A 6000-nucleotide genomic window follows, 5' to 3' on the forward strand; every position below is an offset into this window, starting at 1 on the left:
TTTTGTGGCCTCCTACTTGCTATGAGAGCCTCAGATCCCATTGTGCCTCCTCCTGCTGGCCATCGGAGGGTTTTCCCCTTCCCTTTTGCTCTCTCTAGCTTTCAGTTTATTCCTAACATAGAGTTGTTAGGGATGATGTATGCCAGCAGCTATGGATCCTGCCAAAAAACAGTCTGTGTAAGCCCATCTCTCCATCTTTTGTGCAACAGCAGCCATGGCTGAAGAGCCACCATCATCAAGAGTGGAGACCATCTCCATCCAACCAGAAAAAAGTAGAGCAGCTGCAAGAAACAGAAAAATCACTGGTCAGCTGGGGAGAGGAGCAGTGAAAATGTGAGCACCCTACTGGAGGTGCAATTGCCAGATGACCATTCAGACTGTGGACTGCTGGTTTCTATGCTAGAAACTAGTTGAATAATATTAGTAAGTGGTGTGAGTTGTTTCTTTTGTTTGTTTGTATTTTTAATATGAGCTTAAGCTCACCTATGGAGGCCATTAAACTAGCAAGAAATGAAGTAAAGCGAAACCAACAAACCAACAAAAATCTTGTGCCTTCTTTCACATAGTTCACTCCACATGGGGGAGAGTTAAAAGGACTCGGGAAAAGCACTCCTTGGCCTGCATCCATGTAATCACGTGTGTGCTGGCACAGTGGTCTCTGCATGTTTTCCTCAGGAGCCAAAGCCCATGGTGCAAGAAGAAACAAACACACTGCTCAACTTCTGGGCCTGGCAGTAAGGAGACCCAAAGCCTCAGGAAAGTATGGAGAGTAAGGATGCAGCTGGTGAGGGTGAGACAGACCTACAAACAGCAGGCAGACAGAAGCTTACCTGACAAACAGCAGCCTGAAAGAGCCTGGAAATGTGAGACAAGAGGTTTGTTTTCACCTGAGTGGAGAAGAGACGCATTGAGAGGAGTGATCAGAGAACTGCAGAAATCAAGAAATTAGCATGCAGTGCAGTCAAGAACCCCGGTCCATCTTCTCTCCCATGAACTGTTGATGTGGTCTACACTTTTAACTCTGTGGAAAAACATCCTACATGTCTGAACACCAAGCAGAGCAAGAATCTAGGGCCAAGGAGCCCTAGATAGAGCCTAGGTAAAGCCTCTTCACTTACATGCTTTGTTTTGCAGAATCTGCTGTCCTCATCACAAACTTTCACCCCAAATCGTCTCTAAGTATGTGCGTGAGTTAGAGATGATGTCAACGCTGCAAACAGAAAACAAAACAAACAACAACAACAAAACACAAAGGAAAAAAATAGAAGTATGGTTATCTGGCTGGGACTGAAACACCATGGCAGCTCTTTGTGAAACTCCGCATCACCAATGGCAGAAGAATCCATCTTTTTAATTAGCAATACTGTTAACTTCCTGAAAAGTACCGCTTCACATTTGTGCATAGAAATGAGGAGAAAAAGAGCCCACGGAAGGGAGTTCAGAACGTGGCAGGGAGGATTAGAGGAACTGTTCAACCCAAATGATTGGCACTTATTACCAGTGGCAGCTGGGTTTGCTCAGCGCTTCTATCTACGTCACCCAAATCACTCATTTTGGTAAACATGATTTGAGATTTCTGCAGCACCTTTCAAGGATCGGAGAGAATTTTATAAGCACCAATTAATTAAGACTCACAGCCCTCTCATGTGAGACAGGCAAGTACTGTTATTCCTAATTTACAAACAGGATTTAAGGATTTTCCAAAGCACTGCTGGGGATGTAGTCAAGCGTCCTGCATTGATTTTAAGGAAAATAAACCCATAACTACCTAACCAGCCAGGGGCTTTAAGAAGTGCCTTGGCCAGCTGTATGCATCTCGGTCATGACATAGAAAGCAGGGTGCAAAGTGAGGCTGCCCAACTTTCCCATCAGCTCCTCCAGCTTCAGAACCGTCTCTACCCCATGCGTGAGGGCAGAGCAGGAAATGGAACCTTCTTTGCATGGGAATTTCAAGATAACTCTTCACCTCAAACTTGAACAGAAAGTCAAAAATCTGGGATAAATCTAAATGCTAAGATCCAGGCATCTTACAGCAAAACAGAACGATCCAATGTGTCATTCAGTTATGGCATTTTTAATTTTGAACCAACAGCAACAAAAAGCCATTTTATGTTGAAATGTCAACCCTAAACAAAATATTTTGTTGTTTCTCCCAGCTTGAAAACCTCTTTTTTTCTTTTTTTTTTTTTCCTTTCTTTTTTTTTTTTTTTTCCCCGGAACTGACATTTTCTCATTGCAAATTTCAGTTTAGGTGAAACCAAATTGTCTGATGGGAAAACATTTCCGTGAAAAATGTTAATCAGCTCTGAAACTACCATGTTTTCTGTCAAGAGAAAGACATAAAACGCTGACTTCAAAACTGCTGAACTGAACAAAAAAGAGCTGGGAGTGCTCTGAACCAGGCTGAAGTGCCAGTTGGGAAGGACAGGTAAATGGTCCTAAAAAGGGAGTTCTGACTGAAGCAGAAGTCTTTTCTGTATGAAGCTGTAGTTATCAGAAGAAATTGCCTTTTTTGAAGGAACTAGAAAGAAGTAACTTTTCTTGTGCCCTGGAAAACAAGGTGTGACAAAACATGTGCAGAGTAAATCCACCAGCTCCTCTTCATCTTGCAGAAGTAGGTCTGCCTTGTGTTATGAAAGCACGTGGGTTAAAACCTGTCATGTATCAATTATTTCTGACTGGCCATGAGCAGAGATCTGCAAGGAAATGTAGATGTTGTTGTGAGGGGCATGGTTTGATGGGAATTATTGGTGATAGGTGGATCATGGGCTGAGTGATCTTGGAGATCTTTTCCAACCTTGGTGAGTCAATGATTCGATACACAGCACAGCTCTTACTCAATGGAATTTGGTAATAATCCAGTATTACAGTTTGTGATGTATTCAGTCTGGTAAACAGTAGTATGTGGCAGGAACTTTAATCATTCATTGCCCTGAAACATCTTTTTAGATAAATTTCAGCCACCATTGAGCTGCTTATGCGTTTGTTTGGTTACACACTCCTTTTTATCTTCTGTGGTCTCTTCAACTCTCAGTCATTTTCTGCAGATTTGGACTCTTTATCCTGTGGCTCTCCAGGAAACACTGAATATTGTTGCACCTATTATGCAGTTCAGACTTTCCCTGCTTCTGGAAACCTCTTTTTATGTGTCTGCATTTTATGCTGAAACCTCAATTTCCTACGACTTAGTTTTTTTTAAGTACACCAGTAAATTCTGTTACTTGGTTTTCCCTTGTCACATTTTTGCAGACAGGAAAAACAAAATGTTGCTGGTTAGTGAAGCACAGTTTTTCTTTGCATGGTAAAGTTGCTCCATCTCTGTCAAACCGCACTCCTCTATGAAATTTATAATGCTGCTTTCACTTGTTGCTTCAGACAATCTTCCTGGTTCTCAACTAAGGCAGAAGGCAATAACACAGAGTTATATAAAAGTAACTTGGGATGCTCTTATCACACAAGCCACTGACTTTGTGTCCTTTCCCTATGTATGCTGGACACAAGACCAGAGATGGAAATTATATGGCTCTTTTTAGTCCAGTTCCCTCTGTTTTGCCCATAACTAGAGCAAAATTCCCTTTTATAAGCTTCCTTTTAAAAACAATCTAAAATACAGTTGGGTTGTCTGCCTGTTGGTTATACAGTCCTCCCCCAGCCTTTCTCTTCAGCCCTTTTAGTTACTAGCTTAAATGTATCTATATGAACGTTACCCCATTTCTTCTGGTGTTTCCATGGATTTTCCCTCACAAACATTTACCACAGTGCATTTAAAACCACATTTCTGTCTTTTTGACTTTTATTATTATCACCGAATCACCCAGGGATTCACACAATATCAAGAAGCCTCCAGGCTAGGAATAATCCTTTTCCTGAAAGGTTTACAGTCTAAGTAGGCAGGGCTGTAAGTGGCAATGAATTGAAGCAGAAGGTCAAATAAATCATCTAACAGATCAATAGCAAATGTAAACAAATTCCTATTTGCATTTTCCCAACTTGCCCACCACAAACCACACAAACATGTATGGATACACATATCAGTCATATCCACTGTCTTGTCCATGCCACAGAACACATGCTTTGCCTTGCACACACTAAAATTGCCCTACCATTCCCAGGGACTGCCTGGGTTTGATGCAGAGCTAAGGTTGGCTCTGCAGCTCAGTGCCAGATGTATGTGGTCAGCAGTATCACCATGAGACTCATGAGGTGGTTTCATCGATATGGAGACATCTCAGCTATCAAAACATCTTTGCTTCTCTTATTTATGAAGACTTTCCTTTGGTGAAAAAATGTATTTTCGCTGTTAGAAACGACTGAAAATAAATAAAATAAATAAAATCATTTTTAAAAGAAGAAATCAGAAAAGCCAGGTTGCTTAGATGTCCTGAAAATTTCTGCACTTCCATACTTGCACATTCCTCCAATGGAGATGCGTAAATATAAAACCCATCAAGTGGAAACGCACGCAGTCAGGTAGAGACAAGCAATTTCCATTTGTCACGCAATGCGCAGAGCCAGGCACAGGCTGTGCAATCCCGGCCGCCGGTCCCAGCCATCGCCAGGGCTCTGTGCACCGCGTCCAGCTGCCGCCCTTCCACCTGACTGGGGGAGATTCCCTTTCCACCTCCTCAGTAACAACTGCCTGGGTCTGAGTCATGCCAGTAGAAGTGGCAGTGTACCTGATGCATGGACACGCATCCGCTCTGCAGCACAGTGACAGAGTATCCTGCCTGGACCGAGGAGTTAAACTCAAGGAAACACATCTCTCTTGAGCTTGTTCTTGACATCAGCTCTGCTGGTCCCTAGTCTTTGTTTCCTTTCCTGCCCTTTTTGATTGGCAAAGCAAGAAAAGCGTACAGTTTTAGGCCTATCCCCTGGCAAATTGGCTGGCTCAACAGAAGGAATACACATTCCTCTGTAGAGGCACAGATCCTATCTCCTAGCATCGATCACAACAGATAACCCTGCAGAAGGGCTTTCGTTCTAAACCTCAATTTTGTTTAATTAAGAATTTAATGTAATTTTTGCTTACTGTGTGCTCGTCTTCAAGATAAATCATTCTCAAAAGATTAATAAGTACATATTTAATTATTTATATGTTTATCTACATCTCCTGAGTGATAACAAGATTGTTTTGGCTTTGGTAAAAACAAAAACAAAAACATATAACATAATTCTTAAGTTTCTAAGCTTTGATTTAAGATAGGAAATGTAGAGGCATTTTGAGTTCATCAGCCCATATACCGAAGCTGGTATCATTCAGGGAAACCCCTTCTGCATGTAGTGGCAATGCTCAGTCATGGCCTGAAGCACTGATGGAGCACCTGGTGGAAGGCAAGGCCAACCCAGGGGAGCTCAGGTGCATGAAGTGCAATGCCATTGAGAACTGGAAGGGGTGGAGGCAGGGTGAACCCCTTCCCAGACTTCATTTAAGGGTTGACGGTAGAGCTGAGAGCATCTCTTGATGGAGATCCCTGCCTACTTGAGGTTTTCCAGAGGTAAGCAGCTCTTTTCCTTTATTTCTGCATCTGTGGCTGCTGCATTTGGGTTTGTTCTCATTTGCTGTAGCCAAAGACTTTGCTACCCTGCTGTTATCATTCCATTATAGCATTACAATAAGCATAGTCTGCACAAGACTGCAATTGTGAATGTGGTTTCTTAGTGAAAAATTTAGCAAGTATTACCCTGCTCTAATACTGTTTCATATTCATTTTCTACCAGGAAATCAAGAAATCACTTCAGAAGCACGAGAAAATACACAATATAAATGGATGGTCTCTTATGGGAAAGAGTGTTCCAATGGTGTCTGCCTAAATAGTGCTGTGATAACACTTTTTCTCCTTTCTTACATCACACCTCTCCCAAACTCCAAGCCATATGGTAGGCAGGAAATGTCATTAAAAAATGCACATAAGAAAATTATGAAGAATGCATAGCCGAACATCTGAGCTTCTCAGATTAAGTTTGAATTCTTTGTGTCAGCTCTGACTCAAGGGTATAAAT

This window comes from Phasianus colchicus, chromosome 11 (assembly GCF_987193195.1).
Source record: "Phasianus colchicus chromosome 11, bPhaCol1.hap1.1, whole genome shotgun sequence".
Classification (NCBI taxonomy): Eukaryota; Metazoa; Chordata; class Aves; order Galliformes; family Phasianidae; genus Phasianus; species Phasianus colchicus.